The following is an 11,224-nucleotide window of genomic DNA, read 5'->3' as shown; positions in this document are numbered from 1 at the left end:
CTAAAGAATCCACTAAAAATTTTAGAAATGAAAAATGAATATGGTCAAGTTGCAGGATACAAAATCAACATACGATAATCAGTTGTATTTCTATACACTAATGACAAAGTAGCAGAAAGATAAATTAAGAATACAATCCCATTTACAATTGCAACAAAAAGAATAAAATATCTAGGAATAAACACAACCAAAGAGGTGAAAGATATGTACACTTAAAACTTTAAAATATTGTTGAAAGAAAGAAAAAGACACAAAGAAATGGAAAGATATTCCATGCTTGGTTTGGAAGAATTAACATAGTTAAAATGTCCATACTTCCCAAAGCAATCTACAGATTCCAGGAAATCCCTATCAAAGTTCCAACAACATTTTTCACAGAAACAGAATAAAGAATCCTAAAATTTATATGGAACAGCAAAAGACTCCCAATAGTGAAAGAAACTCTGAGGGAAAAAGAAAGGACAAAGCTGGAGGTATCACACTCCCTGACTTCAAAATATACTACAAAGCTATAGTAACCAAAACAGCATGGTACTGGCACAAAATCAGACACACAGATCAATGGTACAGAATCAAGAGGCCAGAAATAAAACCAAATATCTATATAGCAAATTTTCCACAAGGGAGCCAAGAACATACAATGGAGAAACAAATGTCTCTTCAATAAATGGTGCTGGGAAAACTGGACAGCCACATGCAAAAGAATGAAAGTAGACGATTATCTTACACCATACACAAAAACTTAAAATGGATTAAAGACTTGAATCTAAAATCTGGAATCATTAAACTTCTAGAATAAAACATAGGCAGTATATTCTTCAGTATCAGTCTTAGCAACACATTTTCAAGTACCATATCTCACTTGGCAAAGGAAACAATGGAAAAAATAAACAAATGAGACTACATCAAACTAAAATTCTTCTGCACAGCAAAGGAAATCATCAACAAGATGAAAAGACAGCGTAAGAATTGGGAGAAGATATTTGCAAACCATATATCTGATAAGGGGTTAATATCCCAAATATACAAAGAACTCATACATCTCAACAACCAAAAAAACTAACAACCCAATTAAAAAATGGGAAAAAGATCTGAGCAGACATTTCTCTGAGGAAGGTATACAGATGGCCAACAGGCATCTGAAAAGATGTTCAACATCATTAACTATCAGGGAAATGCAAATCAAAACTACAATGAGATATCACTTCACTCCCATCAGAATGATTATAATTAACAAGACAGGAAACAATAAGTATTGGACATGATACAGAGAGAAGGGAACTCTCGTACTCTGCTGGCGGGAGTGCAAACTGGTGCAGCCACTATGGAAAACAGTATGTAAATTCCTCAAAAACTTAAGAATAGATCTACCATATGATGCAGCTATTCCACTGCTGGGTGTTCATCCAAAGAACTTGAAAGCACGAGTGCATAAAGATGCATGCACCTCTATGTTCATTACAGCACTATTCACAATAGCCAAGACTTGGAAAAAACGTAAGTGCCTATCAAGGGATGAAAGGGTAGAGAAGATGTGGTATATACACATGTTGGAATACTACTCAGCCATAATAAATGATGAAATCCATCCATTTGTGACAGCATGGGTGGAATTCAAGGGTATTCTGCTAAGTGAAATAAGTCAGAAGGAGAAAATAAATACAGTATGATCTCACTCATACGTAGAAGATAAAACAATGACAAACAAATACATAGAAACAGAGATGAGATTGGTCGTTACCAGAGGGGAAGGGGATAGGGAGGAGGGTGAAAGGGGTTATTAGGTACATGTGTGTGGTGATGGATAGTAATTAGCCTTTGGGTGGTGAACATGATGTAACCTACACAGAAATAAAAATATATGATGATATACACATGAAATTTATATACTGTTATAAACCAATGTTACCACAAAAAAAATAACTAAAAATAGAAATACAGAAAGAACCCACCCTGTCAACACCCTGATCTCAGACTTCTAGCCTCTAGGACTGCAAGACAACAAATTCCTGTTTGTTCTAAGCCACCTGGTTTGTGGGACTTTGTTATGGCAGGCATATCAAACTAATACACTACACTTCAAAAGTAAAAATAAACATATCGATTTAGTTTATCTTAATTTAACCAAAATATCATGGTTTCAACATGTATCAAGGTAAAATTATTAAGGAGATATTTTACACTTTTTTTCATTCTTACTATTTGAAATACAGTGTATGTTTTTCACTTACCGTACATGTCACCTTGGACTCACCCCATTTCAAGTGCTCAGTAGCCACCTGTGGGCAGTGGCTCACATCTTGGACAGTGATGAACTGATCGGTTACCTGTCAGAACTCTCAGCTGCAGGTTCTCACCTAGACATGCATCTTGGGAGGATTCTCTCCATCATGCAAAGCTGTTCTGGCTCCATTTGGAATATGATATTTGCTTTAAAGGGTTAATCCCTGAGATTGGGGAAGGCCATAAGGGCTTGGAAAAACACATAAGAGACAAAATGACCCCCAAACTTTATTAGCCACACAAGATCTTTGAAATTTCTCAAAGACAGATAAGATAAGGCTTCAGAAGGAACCCAGTGAAACTACCCCTTTACAACTTCAAGATCAAAGTTTTTTACCCAAGTGTAAAAAAGAATTTTTCTTTCTCTATGTGGTAAGGTTTCAGACACGCTAGTCCCTGAGTTTCAGATCCAAATTTTATGAGATTTGGTCTTTGTAAGCTTTATGGAACTTCCAGAACCCCACAGCCTCTGACAAAGGGCTGCATGAGAATTTGGAACATTGCCCTGAGCTAATTAGAGAAGGTTCTTTTGGTTCTTCAGCATGATGTCTTTATACAGGTTTCTCTGAGAGGCGTCCAGGATCCAAACACATGGCCACATCCTTGAAGGCCACCAGTCCCTAAATTTGTAAGTATATTCCTCAGGCATCCATCATCAACATCTATGTCTCTAGGATGAGGTGCATGAGCACTGAGAATAGAAGAGGGGCGTGAAACAAAATGAGGTAGGGTTTGAAGAGTCCAAAGTCAAAATTTGCTATATGTTCATCCTCTGTCTCCACATTGCCAATTCTCAGCACCAATTTTTTTCTTAACTTTGAACCACCATCTCCCCTACTGTCAGGAGATACAGTGAAGTTGTTGGAGCTCTAGACAAAGTAATAGCCAAGCCCAGTTTGTAGCTGGACTTCCAGTTACATGAGCTACCATGGCCCTCTGTTCACCAAAGTCAGCTGGTGCTGGGTTCTGGAATTTGCAACAAAATATAGGTACTAACAGATTCACAAGTTAGACATCAGGATAGCACCTTAAATAGTGCAAAGCCTTGAGTTTGGGGTTAGCAGCAACACCTCCAGCCCAAACTGGAGAACAGGACAGCCTCGCCATACATCAACAAAATTGCTAAATTATTCACTGTCTCTTGGGACTCAAACACCATTGGTATTTTGTGGTCATTCAAATGGTGCTGCAAGGGTCCCCCATGGCTATTTAACAGTGCACTTGTGCATTTCTGTCTAGGTATTGTCTAGAAGTACATTTGCTCAATTACAGGACATGTGCGTGTTATAACTGACTGCTTTTGAACTGCCCCAAATGTCCTCAGTCAACTTGTTCTTAACAGTGTTTAACAGTGCCTCTTCCCAACTCTCTTACACCAAACCTGAATATTATCAATATTCTTAATATTTTCCAAATTCTTGGACCATTACAAGTCCCTAATATGTGATTAATTGATTCCCCTGTAACCCTATAACCCCTTTTATGTCCTTTTATAGCACTCTTCAACCTTATTGTAATTATTTGTTTGCATGTGTTAAAGAAAAATTATTCTGATACCTGGTAAAGATGGTAAGGCACACTTTATTCAGTGGAAGTACAACAGAGGGGTTTTTCAGTAGGAGAGAGAGATTGGACTCAACACCAAATCAACAAAGACAATTAGCGATTTATAACCAAGGAGCAGAGTCGGATGGTCAGTGGGTAGGAAGTTGCCAAGAGGGTAGAGTAACTGTTCCTAAAGTGATGTTACAGGCTTCTTCCTGAAGGTTGGCCAGGGTACAGATATTACCTGGGGGATGGGAAGGGATGAAGAATTTGGTCAGAAATGGCGGGTGATCAGATATGGAGCATGGGGGATCCTGGTTACACTGACTTAGGATTCTTGTTACATCTAGACTCTACAAGAACGGAGTCAGAAGCCCAAGTCAGTCTTGGTAGAACAGAGGGCTCAGAGGAGCATGACTAAAGTCTGTTTATGGAGACTGTCTTTTTTAGGAGTTTCCCTCCACCCTGTCCCCTTCACAAACTTAGAGAGAGAAAGGGAATCATTGATATGTTGATAAAAATTTAAAGAGGGCATACAGGGAGATACAAGGAGATTTTACAATTCATCAGACAAGCTCAAAAGCTGTGAGAATCTGTTTTAAAACTGAGATTAAATGGACAATTACCTAGATAAACATGTCAGCAAAAGTGACTCAAGAAAAATGGATAATATGATAGGTCAACAACCATTAATAAAATTAAAGTTGATTTTACTAAATTGACTGATTTTTCTAAACACTAACAATTTTACTAAATCTATTGAGAAAACAAGTACTTTTCTCCTTTAGTCTACTGATGTGGAGAATTACATCCTGATATTACAAGATACTTGCATTCCTGATATAAACCCTACTTGGTCATGATAACTTTAATTGATTGTCATTATTAATTCTGAATTTGGTTCACAAATATTTAATTTGATTTTGCATGTATATTTGTAGGTGAAATTGGTCCATAATTTTCTTCTCTGGCTTTGGTGATCAAGCTATATCAGCCTCATAAAATGAGTTAGGAACTGCTCCCTTCTTAAATGATAGGTCAATAACCATTGATGAAATTAAAGTGAGAGCCACTCATTCCCTCTGCCAACAAAACAGTGCCAGACCCTGATGTCTTTATGGGTGAGTTTTAACAAATCTTCAAGTTAGAGATAATCCCCAACCAACTCTCTCAAATAATTTAAAAAATTTAAGAAGGGAACACTTCCTTATGTCCCCAACAGGGGACATAATGCAGAGGATGATGCAGGCACAGTCCAGGCCTGTCAATCCTGTGTGCGAGAAGTAGAATTCACCCCACCCATTACCCAGAGGTCAGAGAGGAATCACTCACTGTATACATGGAGCTGTCCAGTTCCTACTTCAATCAGCAAAATTCTCTTTACAACTTGTAGGGTCTAGTATCGCGTGTCTTGCTGGGTAGTGTTGAGGAACAGCAGAGATCCATCAGGGTATATTGTCTCTGGACCACTGGATACAGTCCCTGGGGTAATTTCTGTCTATTACACACAATGCAATTTGATGTTTGGGTTCCACTCTGTCCCCTTTGTACCAACCATAGACTAAAAGATGCTCAGGCAGATTGGTGACAAGGAGAATAGCATCCATCCATACCACAGCATTGAGAGGCACTGATACAACAATGAGTTGGGCAGTGGTCGTCAGGTTCCAGACAGTTAAGAGTGAGACTAGGAGGGAAGAGAGAGAGATCGATCAATATTTGACCTTATTGAAAACAATAAGAATAATAAGAAGTTTTCACATATTGAGGTACATGGGGAAGCCATTCTGGTTTAAATGTGATTCAGAGCACAACTTATTTATCCCAGAGCAGCCTGACTCTTCGGCCACTGCACATGCATTATACATCTGCTTCAAACATTTTTCAAAGCAAAGAATGCACTCTTTAAAGATAAGCATGAGGGGCTGGTCCGGTGGTGTAGTGATTAAGCTTGTGTGCTCTGCTTTGGCGGCCCAGGGTTCGTAGGTTTGGATTCAGGTTGCAGACCTACACTCCAATTATCAAACCATGCTGTGGCAGTGCCCTATATACAATGTAGAGGAAGATTGGCACAGATGTTAACTCAGGGACAATCTTCCTCAAGAAAAAAGAAAACATTGGCAACAGATGTTAGCTCAGGGCCAATTTTCCTCACCAAAGAAGGAAAATAAAAGATAAGCATAAATGTCTCCCTTTCTCTAACTCCAATACCAGTACTTCTTTGACAATAAGTTTTCTTCCAAGAGAACCAAGGACAAGATGGCCTGACTTGCTCTATATGTGTTAAATCATGGCATAACGTGCCCTTGTGACTTTGAAAAAAAATTGTATTCCTGTCATACTTGATATGTGTTCTTTGTTCTGAAATGGTATATAACCACGCTGTAAACCATGCTTCCCTGGAGTGCTTTCTTCCATGAGGAACAGGACGCCTCCAGGTTAGTCCTCACATTAGCTTATTAAGCATCTACATAATCTATACATTGGTTATTGATCATTTGCTGTGTATTGAAATGGAAAGATAAGGCCCTGGATCCTGAGCAGTTCCCTTCATCTCTTATGTTTGGAGCGTGTGTGTGGGCATGTGTGTGTGTGATGTCTCCTACTGATCAAGGTCAGCAGCATGTCCACCATTACTTCAAGCTCCTCTGAACTTATTTCCTCTGTTCCCAATACTCTTCCCCAGGTGTCTGCCCAGCTCACTCCCTCCCTGCCCTCAGCACCCTGCTCACTCTCAGGGGCATCCTTGGGAGATGCCTTCCCTGACCTCCTTCTCTAAAGACCCTTGGCCTTCACTTTCTGACCTTTCCCTTCTCTGTTCCCTGCATGACACTTGTCAGTCCCTGACATAATATTCTAGATCTTTTTGCTTATCTGTTCTCCCCAAATAACATGAGCTTCTGAGGGCAGGGACTTGTCTGATCTTGTTGTACCCCCAATGCCTGCAACAAGCTGCAAATCCTTGTGGGTGAATGAAAGCGTTCACAGGGTCCCCCAAGTCCTAGTGTTTATTTGTCAATATCTGAGGGTGGTAGGTAAGGGCAGTGTTTAGAGCCTGTTTAAGATTTTTGGTGTCATCTCACATAAATTATCATCATCTATTCTCAAAAATTAAGTTCTCAGTGATGAATAACTTGGGAAACCAAGTGTAATTGAGGTTTTCCTGCTCCTCACCAATTCCAGTTCACTTTGATATTCCTGTCACTGAGCCTTCTCCCCACATCCTACTCCACTCCCATGTCTTCTTTCCTCACGTTCAAAGAGAATTATCCTGTCCCCTCTCAGATCCTTGTCCTCCCCAGGAGACTCAGCCAGTCTCTGATCTCCCATCCCCTGCCCACACTCAAGGAACAGTCCCCTCTTACCTGCCAGCAGGAGCCCTTGCCAGAGTACATACCCTCTGTGGGCAGGGACTGAGGTGGGTTCCATGGTGTCTGCTGCCTTCTCTGTCCCTCCCTCTGAGTGAACAGCTTGGGCTCCAGAAATGCGCACAAGTTTTTCCGTCCAGATGCCTCAGCTCTCCTGTCTTTTCTCCCTTTGTGCTGTGCCTCCTTCTGGGGCAGAAGTGCTTTGCTGGGTCATAAGTCTCTTTCTCCCTCCCCTCATTCCTGCCTTCCTTTACCCCTTCTTCGTCTTTCCCTTCTACCTATATTTCTTTCCCATGTGGACTGCTGAGGTCTCTGCCTTCTTCAGCAGTGATTCTCTTCCCTATACACACAGGCACAGACACGGACACAGCCTCACCCCAACACTCACACCCTTGACTGACAAGCGGAAGGCTGAGGTATCTTTTCCTGGGCTGTCCCCACAGCTCCAATTATGAGTGCATAGTCACCCTCCTCCTTTCTCATCCCCTCTGTCTTTCCCTTCAGAGCAGGACACTGGGGGCTACACCAGGAACTCTTGTCACAGGGTTTTCACCCCCATTGTGCATCGGAATCACCTGTGGAACTTGATAAAAATTGTGAATGTCCAGATGACACCTTAGAAATGTTGCTTTAGCAGCTGTTCTGGTAACATGGATGCCTGGCCAGGCTGAGAACCCAAGCTGTGAAGGGTAAGGCAGGCTCTCCCCTCCTGTGTACAGGGAGTGTCTGCAGATCCTGATAAGATGCAGGTATTGAACCAGCAGGTGTGGTATGGATCTGAGTGTCTGCATCTGAGAAGCTGTCAGGTGATGCTAATCACACAGGCCTGTGGAGTACACTTTCAATAGCAAGGCTGATGGGGACCCCTGTCCCCTGAGAGGATGACCCATCCACCCCAGCATTTCCCTCTGCTGTGTCCTGGCCTTGGGTCTATCAGCACCACACTGAGACCCAGGAGTCCCCTAACTCAGGGGATTATTCCATTTATGACACAAAAACCCAGCTGGGTACCAGAGTCTTCTCAGTGTCCTCAAAGGCTCTACGAAGGTTGGATTTACTCCCAACAGGAAGGTCACAGAGATGTCTCTGGGGGTGAGAATGGGGCAAGCTGAGTGATGACTGGTGAGGGGACCTGTGCTCAATGTCTGGTGTCACCATCCCGGCCTCTGCTTTCAGGGACAGACATCCAGTACAGGTGTCTCAGTATTTGCAGCTCCAGGGTGTGAAGGGAGAGGTTTCCTGCATGCCATGGGTGAATGGACAGTGGTGGTGGGAGGCCAGTCATCTGTAGCTTCCCTGGTCCTAGGGGGCATCTTTCAGGGGGACCCTCCCTCTCTGCGTGTGTTGGCTAAGTTGTTGCCTAGAGTCTGTTCACATGCTCTCTGACCATCCTGGGGGCCTCTGTCCTCTGACTGGCTGACTTTCCTATGGTCACCCTCCCTTCCTCTTGGGTGATGCTGGGCAGGGAGTGGGGAGCTGCAGAGGGACTCCTGAGAGAGCATGGTGTCCTGATGCACTTAAAAGGGCAGGCAGGACAGAGGAGAATGTACAAGGGTCCCAGAAGTATCTATTGGACAAAGGGATGGAAATCAGGCTCCTTCTCCACCTCCTTAGCCAAAGCCACGTTCATGTTTAATTTCCTGTATGTTATCTGTGGGTCAATGACATCCACGCCAGAGGGCATGAGGAGACCTGCAGCCAACGTCAGGGTCAGGGTCTGCACCAGGGATACTGACCAGTCTCCAGAGGGTGTGAGCTGGCCCTGAGCCCTGGACAGAGGTGAGCTCTGACCTCCAAGCTGAGGGGCCCATTAGCCAGGTCCCTGTCACTTCAGGTCCCAGGCTGCCTGACTCCATCCCAGTGCAGTGTAAGCCCAGGGAGAGGACAGGTATTGCCCAATAGACTCCTGATCCAGAGTCCTGTGCTGCCTGGTGGATGTGCTGCCTCAGGAGGAACTCTATGACCCTGAGGCTCAAAGGCAAGGCCCAGTGGCACAGTGGTTAGGTTTGCATGCTCTCCTTCAGTAGCCCCGGGTTTGCAGGTTTGGATCCCTAGTCCAGACCTATGCACTGCTTATCAAGCCATGCTGTAGCTAGCACCCCACATATAGAGGAAGATGGGCGCAGATGGTAGCTCAAGTCCAATGTCCCTCAGCAGAAAAGTAGAGGATTGGCAGTGGATGTTAGCTCAGGATGATCTTCCAAAAAAAAAGATGGGGGGGAAGGCCCATTGAGTGGTCTCTTGAGGTCTCAAGGCACCCTGTGTGGTCTCAAGGCCTGGGAGATTGGTCCCCAGAATGGCCTGTGTTTCCCCTGTCATAGCACTGGGCCATGACATTCAAGTCATGTGTGTCCCTGTATGTCATCTGCTCTAGATCTCCTCACAGGGCCCAGGGCCTGGAGCAACTCCACATGGAGACTCAGACAGGGGATCCTGTGGGTTCCTCTGTTAGGGAAGGGAGGCCTCTGTGTGACCCTCAGCCCCTCTGAGATGGAAGTAAACACAGATCCTGGTTCTCCTGTCCCATCCTGAAAGGGAAGTTTCTCTTGTTCACTGGGATGCCTGGGGTGGTGAGATGTCTTCAGGGGACTACAGCCAGTGTCCCCACAGACCAGAGACCCTGGGGACAGAGGCTCATCCTTGATTACCTTTGTGATCAGGGTAGGGTTCTGATCTCCCCTCATGTTCATTCAACCTGTGGTGGAGAATACATATTTTGTGTCAGATCAGGTCTCTGTGAAAAGAGGAAAGATGCAGGCTGTTGACCCAGGACCCCTGGGGAGAGAAGTCACTCACAAGGTAGAGATGGGGAGGTGGTGTGATTTTGGGGGATGTATGGAGATCCAACCCTTACTGTTAGGTGTCCCCTGTCCTCCCTCCCGAGTCTGCAGGGTGTAAAGGCTCATCCTCGGCACAGACACAGGCAATTGCTGGCCTCCTCCTATGCTGATGCATGTGCTGCTGTGTCTACACAGAACATGCTCTGACCCTGAAATGTCACATGATGATGACACACTTCTGTTGTGTGGGTTTCCTCATCCATTTAACAGTGTTTATTAAGCATATGTTACTGGGTGCAGACAGGAATAGCTAGATGTCTGGCATGGCTCACATATCATCCTGGTAGACATTGTGACTGGAGTGGAGGCTTCTGTTCTGAGTCCCTCCTGGGCACATGAAAGGAACCTGGTGTCCTCATCTCTCATCAGGGGTTAACCCTGCTGGCCTGCACCTTGGTTCCACCTCCTGCTTTCACTGCAGCTTCCTTGTCAAATCTCCATCTCCCATCCGGTCACTGCTTGAGGCATCAGTACTGCCTCCCTGGCACCAGGGTCTCAAAGCTCTCAGTGCCAAGCTGACCAAAGCCTCTTGCCCATGTGATGCTCCTGTCGTTGGCAAGGACCAGATGGTGGGATCAAGTTATCTTGTGGGAAAGCTCACCCGGCCATGGGGACTGCCACCTTCAGGAACTGGAGTGTCTGTCTGGTTACATCTTGGCGGGTGGTCACAGGGTCAGCGTGCACCAAGGAGCTGCCCATGAGAGCTGAGCACAGAGTCAGCCTTTCCTGTAGGTATTTACTTTCCAGAACTTTCAGATGTTCTTGGAAGCAGCTGGAGGCAAAGAGAGAAGAGTTCTGGTGATGGTTGGGATGGAGACACACAGAGAGCAAGGGGCTTTCTGGCTGTGGCCCCACACCTGCTCATCAGTGCCCCAGGGAAACAGGGACATCAGGGTACAAGGACAGTTTCGGGGCACCCCTGCTATCTTGAGGACCAGGGGAGCTTGAGCCTCCGCTTGTCCTGCTGCTGGTCTCAGGCAGTGGGATTTGGGAAGGGGCCCAGGAGCCACCTCTTCTTTTGTATTTGAGATTTAAAGCCAAAAGGGGAGTCATTTCTACCAGGTCCCAAAATTGTATATAGCCTGTTGACAGAAGGGCCCTCTTATATCATTGTGAAAATAATCCTAAAGCAATGGGATGCTCTTTTAAGGAAAAACAACTATTACCATTTTCTCAGTAACTGTGATA

The 11,224-nt window shown here is 44.4% G+C and overlaps 1 long non-coding RNA gene across 8 annotated transcripts in view; it reads right to left on the bottom strand.

Moving 5' to 3' along the window:
* Positions 1–3,844: 3,844 nt before the first annotated feature.
* LOC106843829 (uncharacterized) overlaps positions 3,845–11,224 on the bottom strand; it is a 28,147-nt gene continuing 20,767 nt past the window's right edge. For 2 of the 8 annotated variants that reach the window (XR_011498397.1, XR_011498394.1), the window contains 5 exons: positions 10,638–10,808; positions 9,845–9,891; positions 7,194–7,379; positions 5,161–5,515; positions 3,845–4,072 (listed from right to left, as the gene is read on the bottom strand). This is a non-coding gene — a long non-coding RNA (uncharacterized lncRNA). Of the gene's footprint in view, positions 4,073–5,160; positions 5,516–7,193; positions 7,383–9,844; positions 9,892–10,637; positions 10,809–11,224 lie in introns of all 8 variants that reach the window. The other 6 variants (XR_011498395.1, XR_011498398.1, XR_006520506.2 and 3 more) reach the window with 5 other exon arrangements.

This window comes from Equus asinus, chromosome 26 (assembly GCF_041296235.1).
Source record: "Equus asinus isolate D_3611 breed Donkey chromosome 26, EquAss-T2T_v2, whole genome shotgun sequence".
NCBI lineage: Eukaryota > Metazoa > Chordata > Mammalia > Perissodactyla > Equidae > Equus > Equus asinus.
This window is presented reverse-complemented; position numbering and strand designations above follow the sequence as displayed.